The sequence below is a fragment of the Nicotiana tomentosiformis genome, chromosome 12 (genome assembly GCF_000390325.3).
Source record: "Nicotiana tomentosiformis chromosome 12, ASM39032v3, whole genome shotgun sequence".
In the NCBI taxonomy this organism is placed as follows: domain Eukaryota; kingdom Viridiplantae; phylum Streptophyta; class Magnoliopsida; order Solanales; family Solanaceae; genus Nicotiana; species Nicotiana tomentosiformis.
Genome location: NC_090823.1, coordinates 134,755,068 through 134,771,435, shown reverse-complemented (window position 1 = coordinate 134,771,435; position 16,368 = coordinate 134,755,068). Strand labels below are relative to the sequence as shown.

General features: G+C 37.0%; 1 long non-coding RNA gene across 3 annotated transcripts; it reads right to left on the bottom strand.

Annotated features, from left to right (window-relative positions):
* Window positions 1-1,697: 1,697 nt before the first annotated feature.
* On the bottom strand, window positions 1,698-3,323 carry LOC138903666 (uncharacterized). 3 transcript variants are annotated; one of them, XR_011413005.1, is made up of 3 exons: window positions 3,156-3,323; window positions 2,947-3,009; window positions 1,698-2,042 (listed from the first exon to the last, which is right to left on the bottom strand). It is a non-coding gene; the product is annotated as an uncharacterized lncRNA (long non-coding RNA). The 3 variants fall into 3 exon arrangements; XR_011413003.1 differs by lacking the exon at window positions 3,156-3,323 and having other exon boundaries at window positions 2,947-3,143; XR_011413004.1 differs by lacking the exon at window positions 3,156-3,323 and having other exon boundaries at window positions 1,698-2,025; window positions 2,947-3,143.
* Between the last annotated feature and the right edge of the window lie 13,045 nt (window positions 3,324-16,368).

Genomic DNA, 16,368 nt, shown 5'->3' with positions numbered 1-16,368 from the left:
AAGCTAATACATTATTAATAAATTCATTAACTAAAAGTACGAAGATTTAAATTCTAAGGCACACATTTTAAAGTTACTAGGAAAATAAGTTCTTTCAAGATTGATGGAATAACTTTGTAATTGTAGCTGTTTTGTAGATTTCATTATCTTATTATCGATATAACGATTGAATTGACGAAGATTCGTGTCCAAATTTTCGGCAACAAGGTATCCAATGAAAAATATATCATGTGCAGATCTTCAAATCTTGTGTCGTATGCAAGATAGAAACTTTATTCAATGGAAAAGATTATGTGCGCATATTTTTAGAATTGTTATTAGTAATCTTAAAAATTCTATATAGATATTATAGAGGGATAATTTTACAAAGAGCATTCTACTATAAATATGGTTGTTGTTGTTATAGGCAAAAAGTTATTATAGAGAGGTAAGATATAACTTAAAAAATCAGTTCTAAGGAATACTTGACTTTTATGGTGAATGGATATTATATAGAGATGCTATTATAGAAAGGTTTGACTATATATATATATATATATATATATATATATATATATATATATATATGTAAAATAAATACTTATTTGATACTCTTTACCGGAGAAAGACGAGTTTAAATTAATTCAATATAATATATGAAGATTTTTATAACTGATTCCAACTTATTTGAAATTGAGATATAGTGTAATATACTCTCTACAAGATTATCCTATATTACATGTCATAAGTCCCATTTAGAGGAGCATTGTAAAAGGAGCCTTACTTTTTTTAAAAAAATGTCTAGCATAAGAAGCCATATAAGTAGGACAACGTTACTTTCAAATAGGTTTAATCAATGGTCTTCTTTTGTATTTGTCTAAAGAAATAAATTGTCAAACACCTTCTTCTTTTCCTCTGTATAAAAGTCCCTGATCTTCAAATTCTTTGAAGTTAAATAGTTTGGAGCTATTGTCTTCCCTTTAAAATTATGTAGAGAGACATTCAAAGTTGAAAATATGTGAAAGATAATAAAGCAAGTAATATTATAAGCTGGCAAAGAGAAGAACACAAATGGAAACGTAGAGATGAGATACATGTTACAAAATAAAGAATACAAGTGAACCCACGAATAGCCAAATCCATTATTTCACCACCAAAGGATGTGGTGCAGTAGATGAGGTTGCTCTTCCCTTAACCAGAGATCTCGGGTTCGAGTCCTGGGTATAAAAAAATCTTTGGTAAGAGAGCACTTACGCAGAGAGAATTCGAATATAGTCGGCTCCAATGTGGGTGACACTAAGTGGGAAACCAAAAAACAAAAAAATCAATTACTTCAACCTCTTCTTTTCCTTGACATCTAAAAGTTCGATAAAATAAGAGAGTCAGTCAAACATTTCTAAATTACTTATAAGTCCCTAAATAAGACTCTCTTAACACTATATTGTGGATGTTATTGTCCCGGTAGGAAAATGGATTTTCAATTTATAGAGATTACAATATTTTTCCTCTAAAAAAGGATATGTTAAATATAGAAGATCTATTTTTCTTATAGGAAAAATAAAATCAATTATGGTAAAGTCTTTGTGTCACGATCCAAAATGTCACGACTCATTTTCTGAACAAGCCGTGACCGGCACCCGATCATTAAACATGACCGAGCAAACCATCCGTGCTTATCAAATCTATTATAACTTCAAACTTTATATGCAACAAGACAATACTTTAACCAAATACTTTTGATTAATTTAAATATTTAAAATAAATCAACTCCAAAACTTTATTCGTAGTAACTACTGAAATACTGCTAAATTATTATAAAAAAACATCTGAATCTTAACCCACCGACTGTGTCTATGAAGCCTCTACTGATAAACTGACGCACTGCTCAGAACATGAGATTTCCTGGCCAGTTCTCTAAGTGAACAAAGAAATAGCTAAATAAAGATGACTCTAAGGAGTACTCCACGAACAAAAGCGGAGTTCACCAATAGCACTGGAAGTGAGGGAAGTCCTAACCCGTAGCCTGCTCGCCTGCAAAATCGGTTCCTACGTTGTACCGCAGACTAACGTAGGTTCCCAAAAGAGAACGTCAGTACCATCCATTGTACTCAGTGAGTCTCAACGACATGGGACGAAACTTTAATAACATATACATTACAAACAAAGATTCTAAATGCATGTAAAACATAAAGCTTATAAGAACAATTCTAAAATAATTGCATAATAGCAGTTTATAAATATTCTAAAAGAAATTCTTTTCTTTTTCTTTTTTTAAAAAAAATACATCACTTTATACTTTGAGAGTTCCAACTATCCTAACTTAATTCTGTCTCAGTCACCGTGTGATCGGCACGGGTTCGATCCCAACTTGATCGAATAGACCCAATCCACAAGGTGCCACTCGCTTCATGGTTCTCAGCGCTCATGTGCTATACCTTAGCTTGGCTAGGCAAATTCTCAGCAACGAGACCCTGAGGCTCGTGTGCTCCCTACTTTGGCACAAGTAGTTTCAGGAAATCAATGCCTTGGTCAGGACCCTCGACCTGGACGATGACCCCTTCTCAGAATAGAGGATACTCCCAAAAATCTTTTCTTTCTAAAACTTCTTCTTGTGACTTTTCAAGTCTAAATCTTTTCTGAAACATCCTATGCATACTCATACTGGTATCCTTAATTGTAAAGCATGGCATAAGAATGAAATAAATATTTAAAAGTATTTCTAAAGATTCTTGCTTTTTCATGAATTTTCAACATGAAAATGACATATAAGAATAACACAAAAATCTGAAAATTTATGCACATATATCATAATAAATAATCTAAACTTTCGCTAGAACAATTCTAAGTTAATAGGTACTCAATAGCTCCAATTAAGTACATATTAACTCTTTTAAGCAATTCATCAAACACCTTATATGCGTTCTTTTGTGAGTTAAACCACTTTAGTAAAGAGTTATATCAACTCACCTCAAAACTTCTCGAGCCAATACGTAGGCCCCAGTCCAGTTGACACCAGTCAAACAATCGATTCTACAACAACCAGTGCATTTTAATCAATTTTAAAGTTTCTCACCTAAACATGAAATTTACTGTTGATACAGAGAAAGAAGAGAATTAACTATTCAATTCTTACTTATTACCACTGTAAGATAATTAACAATAGGAAATTTATATACCTGAGTTCAGGAATTAGTGGTTTGTAAAGAACCATAGAATTTTCGTGTTGTCTGCGTGAAATAATTCGCTGGATTTGCTGCCTCTGTTTCTGGGTTCTCTGTTCGTGAGAATGAACAGAAGGCTCTTCTGTTTTCGTATAAAGGATTTTTCAATCCTTTTTGGTTCCAACAGCCCTTTATGGGCTTGTAGGTTTGTCCTCCTATTGTTTTGTTTTATTGCTTTTATTTATTTATTTTTGTTTTATTTTGTTTTCACTTAACTAATAATTAATGATACCCACTTTTAATAATTAATAATATTAAAATTATTAATATTCCTCTAATTGTATATTCAATTATTTATAAATAGAAAAGTAACTCAAAAATCAATCACAAGGGTTTAAATCCGTAATAGAAGTATAATTTAATATTATGAAAAAATAAAATAAATTTTATATTTAGCGTATCTTGAAACTTTTATAGATTTGAGGTGTGTTACATAAAATCCCACCATAGGCGTCGTGATGGCACTTAGTCTCTAAGACTAGGTAAGCTGATTATAATTATATTTCAAACCATTTTATTTTGAAATAGATAAATTTATACAAGTGTCGAAACCAAAAGCGGAAAAAAATATAACAACCTCCCAAGACTGGTAATATTGAGCCACAAACTCTAACTAAATATATGCAATGATCTCAAGGATCGAATATACAATACTGCTCGAACAAGAGTTGACAATATAATAAAATGGAAAGACTCCTAGGGACTGCGACGACCAATCAGCTCTACCTTAAATCCTTGCGATCACACTCTAACCTCTGTCCGAATCTGATATCTCCAATACCTGGCTCTGCATAAAAATATACAGAAATGTAGTATGAGTACATCACAGTCAGTACCCAGTAAGTATCAAGACTAACCTCGGTGGAGTAGTGACGAAGTACAGTCAAGACACTCACTAGTCAAATAACCTGTGCAATATAGCAGTATACAATAGTACTGAAAAACAACTAGCATTGATAGCAACAAAAATCAACCGGTGATATAAACAGCAAGGCAACTAGAACACCATAATTATTGCTCAAACGAATAAGGAATACAAGGACAACCAATTAATCAAGTCCTTCAAATATAAATCTTTCACATATAATTCTTTTGAATAAATACCTTCCGAATATACTTCTTTCAAATAAATATCTTTCGAATATAAAATTTTTTTAAATAAATATCTTTCGAATATACTTCTTTCAAATAAATATCTTTCGAATATAAATTCTTTCAAATAAAAGTCACTCTGTGATACCTCATTTCATAATCATAAAACACGGGTTTCAACCCACTTTCATATTTTCGTAACACGGGTCTCAGCCCACTTTCATGTTTCCACAGCACCTCGTCCCCATATTTCTATCAAAACCGCACGGACAACTCACGTGCCAATAATAAAAATTATCATATTTTTCCTCACATCTCGTGCCCACATTTCATATCTGTTGCGGCGTGCAACCCTATCCCATATAACATTAATCATACCTGTTGCGGCGTGAAACCCGATACCATATAACATAATCCGCTAGGCACTAGCCATCGGCTTACAATTTCAACATAGATCAGGCTATTATCAAGTTTACCGAAACAACAAGACAAGTTGCACAAGATATAAAAATGAACACAAGAAAAATCACAACATCACATGAAAATTACCAACGCAATAACCCCACATCATCACATAAAAATTACCAATATAATAACCCCAAATCTTCACATATCATCCCTGACAATAGCCACCGTTATCTCTCCTATAGAACCCTTATCACTCCTATAATAGCCTTCCTTATCCCTCCGCCCTGACAATATCAATAGCCACCCTTATCGCTCCTATAGTCACCCTTATCACTCCTATAGCCACCCTTATCACTCCTATAATAGCCTCCCTTATCCCTCAATTTAATAGACTCCCTTATCACTCCGCCCAGACAATATCCCAACACACATAACAATAGTGAAATGCCACCTTTATGCCCGCATAATGTCAACAATGGAATGCCACCCTTATACGCCGCATAACAGTAACCCAAATCACACAACAATTAATACAGAATATTATCACAACAACACAACATCATCAACTCATATTTACAAATTGCCCGTAGGTCACAACCATTCCAAAGGTACAATAAAGTTAATTAATTTCACAACAGATAGTCCACGGCTCAACACAATGTATATAAAATCTCAAAAACAACCACAAGGATGGGAAAATAACTCATTATAGGATAACACCTTCTTTAATCCAAATTTTAGATAAATATATAAGCGCCTCAATTTAAACTTATTTCATTAATTATTTGCAGACGAAAAATCCATAATGTAATTATTTCCAAGAAATATCAAATCAACAAACACATGGAATTCACATAAAAATTCAAGTGGCAATCACATCAAATTATCATTTAAAATACAACCTCAACAAATAAGGAAAGAGGCATGACAAATCAAGGATTTACTAAGTTCCAACAATTTTCCAATTTAGTACATAAGGGCGTCTACGAATTTCAACAGATAAAATTTGCACATATATACCAAGTACGTACTCGTCACCTCGCGAACATGGTTTTCAATTACACAATTTTCACATAAGACTCAATGCTTATGGGGTAATTTTCCCACTCAAGGTTAGGCAAGATACTTACCTCGACAAAACTAAGTCAATGCTTTAAATGATCTTCGTGAGCCACCTCTGGACGCCTCAAATCTGAAATTCGCCCCTTAATAATACTACGATGGTCCACCACACTAAAGAAATTTCAATCTACAACAATGCAATACAATTGCACCAATATTAGTAACAAATTTCCAGGTTTTTGGTCATTTAGGCATTTTATCAAATACCTAGAGTACATAGCATATTACTACCTCTAGTAATGGTGTTTTGTAACGACCCGACCGGCCGTTTTGAATATTATAACCCCGTTTCCCTATTTACTGCTCAGTTTATGCTTTACAATTGTTTTATGACTTATCGGGTTAGTTGGTTCGGGTCCGGAAGGAATTCGGAGTGAAACGAGACACTTAGTCTCATAATTAAAAACTTAAGTTGAAAATATTGATGGGATATTGACTTATGTATAAACGACCTCGGATTTGAATTTAGATGATTCCAATAGCTCCGTATGGTGATTTTGGGCTTTGGAGCGTGTCCGAAAAATTATTTGGAGGTCGGTAGAGGAATTAGGCTTGAAATGGCGAAAGTTGAATTTTGGAAAGTTTGACCGGGGGATTGACTTTTTGATATCAGGGTTGGAATATGATTATGAAAATTGGAATACCTTCGTTATGTCATTTATGACTTGTGTGCAAAATTTGATGTCAATCAGACGTGATTTGATGGGTTCTGGCATCGTTTGTAAAAATTGAAAGTTTCAAAGTTCATTAGGCTTGAATCTATGTGTGATTCGTGTTTTAATTGTTGTTGGATGTGATTTGAAGGTTCGACTAAGTTTGTATGATATTTTAGGACTTGTTGGTATATTTGGTTGAGGTCCTGGGGGGCTCGGGTGAGTTTCAGATGGTTAACGGATCAAATTCGGACTTAGAAGAAATCTGAAGTTTCTGCCTTCTGGTGCAATCGCACTTGCGGAACTTGGCTCGCAGATGCGACCACGTAGAAGTGAAATGGACATCGCAGGTGCGCAAGGTTCGCAGAAGCGGATAGGAAACTTGCACAAGTGAGCTCGCAGGTGCGAGCTGAGATGCGCAGAAGCGGAGGCTGGGCTGGTGACTGTAGAGCGCAGGTGCGGGCACACACCTGTGCGTGGGTGATCGCAGAAGTGAGGAATTTTGCAAAAGCGAGGGAAAATCCATAGAAGCGGTCGCGCAACAGTGATTAAAAAGGCCGCAGGTGCGGAACCTCTAGACAGTGTACAAAAATAGAGGGTTCTGTGATTTTCTCATTTTTGGACATTCCAAACACGGGTTGAGGCGATTTTTGAGCGAGAAATCACGGAAAAACTTGAGGTAAGTCCCTTGTGATCATTGCTACTCCATAATATTGAATTATCATCGAATAATCCGACTAGATTACATATTTTTGAGGTGTAAATCGGAGATTTGAACTTAGAGATTTGAAAATAAGATTTGATGATTTGGGAGTTGAGTTGACGTCGGATTTTGGTAAAATTAGTATGGGTAGACTCGTGGTGGAATGGGCTTTTGGATTTTGTAACTTTTGTCAGGTTCTGAGACATGGGTCCCACGAGCGATTTTTGGAGTTAAATTTTGGATTTTTATGAAAAAATTATATTTTTATATGAAATTAATTCTAATAAATTTAATTGACTGAAACAAATTATTTGTGACTAGATTCGAGGTATTCGGAGGCCGATTTGAGAGGCAAAGGCATAGCAGAGTAAAGAATTTCACACGAGTGGATACAAAGGAATATAAGATATATGTTTCAAGCTAAATCAATGATGCACGATAAGGAGTCAAAGAAGTGAATATTTCCTAACAGTTCCATAGCCTCTCGAAGATAAGTACAGACGTCTCCGTACCAATCCGCAAGACTCTACTAAACCTGCTTGTGACTTATAACACCTATGAACCTAGTGCTCTGATACCAACTTGTCACGACCCCAAATTCCCTCCGTAGGATGTCGTGATGGCACCTAGTCTCTAAGACTAGGTAAGCTTATCAATGCGGAATAATAATAAATATCTTAAATAAATAAACTACAATTCAAACAATTTTAACTCCCAAAACCAGGTAGAAATAAGTCACAAGCTTCTAAGAATTTATTCTTTATGTCTCTATACATCAGAGTCTAAAGAAAATAAGGAAGACAACATAGTAAGATAGAAGGGGACTCCGGAGTCTGCGGACGCTGGCAGATATACCTGGAAGTCTCCTCGTATAGCTAGTTTACTTATGCGTGGTCTGATAAGATGTACCTGGATCTGCACAAAAAGATGTGCAGAAGCATAGTATGAGTATACCACAGTGGTACCCAGTAAGTGCCAAGCCTAACCTAGGTAGAGTAGTGACGAGGTCAGGTCAGGCCCTGCTAGAAAATAAATAATGGCATGGTAAAATATTTAAACAATATTATAAGATAAAATGACAATGAAAATGAATCAAGTAATATGTCATATTTAATTACATCAAATAATGGCAAATAAATACCTCGTTGAAACAAAACAGAATTCTTTTCAACTTTAAGAAAATCACAACAATAATCAAAGACAACTACGGCCATAAATCAATATCAACAAGGGCACTCCCGAGGTACCGCCTCGTAGTCCCAAATCATAAATAAATTCACAATATCTCATTTCCTTATATCACCGCGGGAGCTTTCATAATTTATTTAAAGAAATTTTTTCCTGAAATAGCATCCCGCGTTTTAGCCACCCTTATCATACCGCATGACTTCTAGTAGTCACCCCTACTAGCCACGCGTATCAAGCCACCCTTATCTCACCGCATACGTTTCAACACCCAGACCTTATACCACCGCATGCGTATCAATATCACAATATATCATAATTTGCACCTCAAGTGCTCAAATAATTTAACTTGCCAAAATAATTCAACAATAATATTTTTCCACAATAAAGAGCTCACGACTCATGCCAAAATAAATCATCAATAATAGTTTTCCACAATAAAGAGCTCACGAGTCATGTCAAAATAATTCATCAATAATATTTTTCCACAATAAAGAGCTCACGGCTCATGTCAAAACAATTCAATAATAATATTTTTCCATAATAAAGAGCTCACGACTCATGTCAAAATAATTCAACAATAATATTCTTCCACAATAAAGAGCTCACGGCTCCCTCACAATGAGTATAAAAATATTCAGGAGTAAATAATCTAGAAAAATAATATTTCAAAATCTTTACTACGTTGCTTCAATATCAAGTTTAAAGATGTCAAATACTTCATATTAATAATGTTTAATTTAAAGAAAATCAACCTTCAAATAATGCACAGAATAAAAGAAACTAAGTTTCAACTAAACAGGTAAAACAATTAGTAAGAAAAGATCAAACAAATTTGAAGTATATATCTCAGATCAATGATGAAGAATATAACAAGATAAAATAATTTAATAAATGCGCAACAGTGATCTACACAATTTAAAAATATAATCTTTCGCAATTTAGCTCGTGTACACACTCGTCACCTCGTGCACATGACTTTCAACACATTTCAATAATCACATCAATACCAATCCTAGGGGAAATTTTCTCCACACAAGGTTAGACAAGTTACTTACCTCGACTTGCTCCAATTTAACCAAGTATTATGCTTTTTACTCGATTTTCCGACTCCGATCGACTCGTATCTAGTCATAATTAATTCGATACAGTCAACAAAAATTATAGTAATCAATTTCATAAGAAAATATTACATTTTCATTAAAATCCGAAATTAGTTCAAAATTTGTCCGTGGGGCCCAAATCTCGGAATCCTGCGAAACTTATAAAATCCGACAACCCATTCAATTACGAGTCCACCCATACCAATTTTACCAAAATCCGATAACAACTCGACCTCCAAATCTTAAATTTTCGTTTTTGGAAGATTTTGCAAAAATCTTGATTTTTCTTCCATAAATTCACGGATTCATGATGTAAATGAGTATGGAATCATGAAATATAATCAATATAGGATAAGGAACACTTACCCCAATGTTTTCCCGTGAAAATCGCCCAAAAATCGCCCAAGAACCGTGCTCCAAAAATCCAAAACGAAATGAATGAAATGACCATTTTTGGTCCTTAAGTTTCTGCCAATCCGTCACTAAAAGTTCATTTTCCGTCACTAAAAGTCCATTTTTCGTCACTAAAAGTCCACCAGAAACTACTCTACTAGCCTTCCTTCAATACGTCATAACGTTATGTACAAATGTCCAAATGATGCGTGGTTTAACTTTCTGGAAACTAGAATCCAACAACTACAACTTTCATGTTTTGTAACCTTTTTGATTCCTTATGAATTGCGAGATATAAGCTCCCAAAGTCGGCTCCATGTATCAGAATTTCTGGCGAAATTTCTGGCGAAACTGATCTACTAGCCTTCATTCAATCTGTCATAACTATCTGTACACATGTCCAAATAATAAATGGTTTAGCTTTCTGGAAAATAGAATCCAACAACTACAACTTTAATGTTTTGCAACTTTTCTGATTCCTTATGAAATGCGAGATATAAGCTCCCAAAATTGGCTCCATGCATCAGAATTTCTGGCGAAACTGCTCTACTAGCCTTCATTCAATCCATCATAACTTTCTGTACAAATTTCCAAATAATGAATTGTTTAACTTTCTGGAAACTATAATCAAACGACTACAACTTTTATGTTTTGAAAATGTTCTGATTCCGTATGAATAGCGAGATATAAGCTTTCAAAGTTGGCTCCACGCACGAAATTTTTGCAACAGAAATTTCTTGCACTCTTTGTCCGAAATCCATTCCGTTTACCTTCCGAAATCTACCCGAGACCCTCGGGACCTTAACCAATTATTCCAAAATGTCCCAAAATACCATTCAAACTTAGTCGAGGCTTAAAACTACATCAAACAACATCAAAACGACAAATCGCACCTCAAATCAAAATCAATGAACTTTGAACTTTCAAATTCTATATCTTGTGTCGAAACACATCAAATCAATTCGGAATGACTTCACTTTTTGCACACAAGTCATAAATGACATAACTGATCTATGAAAATTTTCAGAATCGAATTTTGACCCCAATATCAAAAAGTCAACCCCTCAGTCACACTTCCCAAAAATTCAACTTTCGGCATTTCAAACCTAATTCCACTACAGACTTCCAAATAAAATTCCGATCACGCTCCTAAGTCCAAAATCACCATACGAAGCTGTTGGAATCATCAAAATTCTATTCCGGGGTCATTTGCACATAATTTGACATCCGGTCACTATTTGAACTTAAACTTTAAATTTTTCATCAAAATTTCATATCTCGGGCTAGGGACCTCAGAATTTGATTCCGGGCATACGCCCAAGTCCCAATTCACGATACGGACCTACCGGAACTGTCAAAATACCGATCTGAGTCCTTTTGCTCAAAATATTGACCAAAGTCAACTCAGTTGTGTTTTAAACATCTAATTCACATTTTAATCCATTTTTCACCTGAAAACTTTCCGAAAACTTTTTACGGACTGCACACGCAAGTCGAGTAATGATAAATAGTGCTTTTCGAGGTCTTAGAATACAGAATTAATTATTAAATTTAAAGATGACATTTTGGGTCATCACATTCTCCACATCTAAAACAAATGTTCGTCCTCGAACGGAGTTAGAAAAAGTACATGAGCTTGTGAATAAGTGTGGATAACGGCTACGTATATCATGCTCGGTCTCCCAAGTAGCCTCCTCGACCAGATGACCCCTCCACTGAACCTTCACGGAAGCAATGTTCTTTGACCTCAGCTTTCGAACCTGCCTATCTAAAATAGCCACTGGTTCCTCAATATAAGATAGATCCTTGTCCAACTGAACCGAACTGAAGTCTAACACATGAGACGGATCCCCGTGATATTTTCGAAGCATAAAAACATGGAATACCGGATGAACTGCAGAGAGACTAGGTGGTAGCACAAGTCTGTAAGCCACCTCTCCAACTCTTTCAAGAATCTCTAAAGGCCTAATATACCCAGGGCTCAAATTGTCCTTCTTCCCGAACCTCATCACACCCTTCATAGGCGAAACCCGGAGCAATACCCGCTCACCAACCATGAATACAACATCATGAACCTTCCGATTCGCATAACTCTTCTATCTAGATTGGGCTGTACGAAGTCAATCCTTAATCAACTTAACCTTTTCCAAGGCATCCTGAACCAAGTCTGTACCCAATAGCCTAGCCTCGTCCGGTTCGAACCAACCCACTGGGGACCGGCACCGCCTACCATACAAGGCCTTATACGGAGCCATCTGAATGCTTGACTGGCAACTGTTGTTGTAAGCAAACTCCGCAAGTGGTAAGAACTGATCCCAAGCACCCCCAAAATCTATCACACACGCACGAAGCATATCCTCCAGTATCTGAATAGTGCGTTCGAACTGCTCGTCCTTTTGAGGGTGAAATGTTGTACTGAACTCTACCCGAGTACCCCAAATCACGTTGTACTGCCCTCTAGAACCGTGATGTAATCTGCGTACCCCGGTCAGAGATGATAGATACCGGTATGCCGTGAAATCTGAAAATCTCGCGAATATAGATTCGAGCCAACTGCTCGGAAGAGTAGGTGGTCATCATAGGATTGTAATGAGCTGACTTGGTCAATCTATCCACAATCACCCAAGCTGCATTGAACTTCCTCTGAGTCCGTGGGAGCCCAACAACAAAATCCATAGTGATCCTCTCCCATTTCCATTCTGGAATCTCTAACTTCTGAAGCAATCCACTCGGTCGTTGATGCTCATATTTCACTTGTTGACAATTTAGACACCGAGCTACATACTCCACTATGTCTTTCTTTATCTTCCTCCACCAATTATATTGCCTCAAGTCCTGCTACATCTTCGCAGCACCCGGATGTATGGAGTACCGCGAATTATCAGCCTCCTGGAAAATCAATTCACGAAAACCATCTATATTAGGCACACATAGCCTGCCCTGCATCTGTAATACACCGTCATCTCCAATTGCGACTACTTTGGCATCACCGTGCTGAACTGTATCCTTAAGGACCAGCAAATAGGGGTCATCATACTGACGCTCCCTGATACGATCATAAAGAGAAGACTGAGAAACCACACAAGCCAAAACTCGACTCGGCTCGGAAATATCCAATCTGACAAACTGGTTGGCCAAGGCCTGAATATCCAAGGCCAAAGGCCTCTTTGCTACCGGTAAATATGCTAAGCTGCCCAAACTCTTCGCCTTACGACTCAAGACATCGGCCACTACATTGGCCTTCCCAGGATGATAGAGAATGGTGATGTCATAATCCTTAAGCAACTCCAACCACCTCTGCTGCCGCAAATTAAGATCATTATGTTTAAATAGATGCTATAGACTTCGGTGATCGGTGTAGACCTCACAATGGACACCGTACTAATAATGCCGCCAAATCTTCAAGGCATGAACAATAGCTGCTAACTCAAGGTCATGGACCGGATAATTCTTCTCATGTACCTTTAACTGTTGGGACGAGTAGGCAATCACCCTACGGTCTTACATCAACATTGTGCCGAGACCAATACGCGACACATCACAATACGCAGTATAAGACCCTGAACCTATAGGTAATACCAACATTGGGGCTGTAGTCAAAGCTGTCTTGAGCTTTTGGAAGCTCTCCTCACATTCCTCGGTCCATCTGAACGGAGCACCCTTCTAGGTCAATCTGGTCTTAATAGTTGTTCATAATCAATTACAAAATCGTCAATTAACTTCATATTAACAAAAATCTCGTTGCAAACCTTCACAATACTGATAACTAGATGCGAGGCATGAAGACCTTATAATTAGTTATCCGAATTAACGAGTCACATTTAACGCCACCTGGGCGGGAACCTACCTCATAGGTTAAAACTCAATAATTACAACACAAAATTGGCAAGTATGCATAGAGAATTTCATATAAAATTTTCAAATAAGCCTAACAAGCATGACTCCCTATAGTACAAATTTAATTTCACAAGGGAGAACTTAAACACAAGAATTTTCCTCACAAGGATCTCGTCCTTATATAACTTTCACCGTAGCTCGTAGTCCAGTTTAAATATATCAATTTATATAAAAATATGAGGATCTCGTCCTCAGTTCTGAATCACAAGTAATATGCACATCGTGCCAATTGAAAATTTCTATTTTCTCCTTTTAAATAATTTCGGTTACACCAAATCACAACACATAATGAACCCCACACCACTAGGACATATAATTCACAATTTGCAATTAATTATTCGGAATTTACACCAAAATTTACCGAAATGAGTAACAGAAAGCCACATTTAGACTCGCAACTCTTATTATGACCAACACGAAATGATAGGCGTAGTTATCTCCATAAAATCTCCCAACAGGGGTAAACACATAAGTAGATTATAGAATTATGAAGCTCACTCATAAGTGGAGCACAATAGGAGGACTCGTCTCGATACTCAAAATCGAATCAAGTTAAGGGAATTATTCCTTTATATAATATCAAGGTCGTACCTGTAACGACACCAACTGATGTAGCGACCTCCGCCATACCATAAAAGAAATATATCAATGGCTGGGTCTCCACCTCTAGGACGCCCTCTACCCGTCTTTTCTCCACCCCTAACTGGTCATGTAGGTGGTGTAGTAACTACAATGGGGCACGTAGCCTGAGTGCTTTGATGAAATAAGTCTCTCCCAAGTTTGGGATAATTTTCTCATGATGTGCCTAGTATCACCGTATTCATAACAACCCCTTTGCGGGTTAGGCTGCTCATATTGAGTCTATGCCAGATAATTGGAATAACTATTGTAGGAACTCATGTCGGTGATGCATTAAAAGAACTTACTGGAGCACCCCGAGTAATCCGATGTGCGGACTGGACTGGACGACTACCTGAGCCCCCGCCATAATGATTTATACTTGTAGAGTAGAATCCACTGAATCCCCCAGAACCTCGAGACGTCTTGGTCTCCTTAGTTTCCTTTTTCCTTACCCCGAACACGTTCTAATAACTTGGCAATTTGTACAACTAGCATAAATGAAGTATCAGCTTGTAGCTCCCGAGTCGTACAAAATTTTACGATTATAATTAAGTCCTTTAATGAGTCTGTGGACTCGCCCTCTGGCTGTAGGAAGCAAAGTAGGAGTATGACGGGCTAACTTATTAAACTTGATGGCATATTCTGACATCGTCAATGGTGACATAACGCAACCGTTCAAACCCTATGCGCCACGCATTACGGAGAGTCCGGGAAACAAACTCTTTCAAAAGCATTTCTGAGAACTAAGCCAAGTGGGCGGTGTTGCATTGGCTGGTCTGCCCTCTTCATAGGCTTACCACGAACACCGGTGGTGAATTATCTCTCCCAAGGCAAATTTCTTCTTTTGTTATGCTGACTCAACATTGTTGAGCTGACCCATTTCTTAACATACTCTTCGACTCTTCTTTGGGGTAACCCTTACCCCTATTTATACACAACGATCATAAAAGTAGAGCTCCATATAGACAAATCTTGCCATGAACCACATAGTCCAGACTTTCGTCAACAAGTGTACTTACTCCGAAGCACCCCAAAATCCGCAACAGTGACGTCCACGCTGAGTAGAGCTTCTACAAATTTAGAGTTCTCTCTATAACTCCTTTGATATTGAAGTATAGGATTATTAAGGAGGCGTACATACCGCAAGTCCTAACCTTATCCTTTACAAAATCTCAGGTCTTAAACATGTGTAAATTTTAGGGAACCTTTCAGTACCACATATGTACATTTCAGGCCAAAACTGATATAATACATGACCCCGCAATCCACCCATTGGTAGTGGACTCCCCCACTCGGCGCGAAGTCATAGGTCACAACGTCCAATGATCCTCAATAATAACCTTCACAGCTTGTATAAATCAACAAGACGCCAACGTCCGTTGCACCCCCACATGATTCACTAGGTGATCTCTCAATACGTCCGCATCTTCAGTCGGAACCATACGTTGAGGTAATGTTTGAGCATCTCTGGCTCCCTCATAATCCATATACGGTATTACAACCGTCGACGCACAACTGATACCGAGTGCGCAATGTCATACACGAGTGGATACAAAGGAATATAAGATATATGTTTCAAGCTAAATCAATGCCGCACGATAAGGAGTCAAAGAAGTGAATATTTCCTAACAATTCCATAGCCTCTCGAATATAAGTACAGACGTCTCCGTACCGATCCGCAAGACTCTACTAAACCTGCTTGTGACTCATAACACCTATGAACCTAGTGCTCTGATACCAACTTATCACGACCCCAAATTCCCTCCGTAGGATGTCGTGATGGCACCTAGTCTCTAAGACTAGGTAAGCCTATCAATGCAGAATAATAATAAATATCTTAAATAAATAAACTACAATTCAAACAATTTTAACTCCCAAAACCAGGTAGAAATAAGTCACAAGCTTCTAAGAATTTATTCTTTATGTCTCTATACATCAGAGTCTAAAGAAAATAAGGAAGACAACATAGTAAGATAGAAGGGGACTCCAGA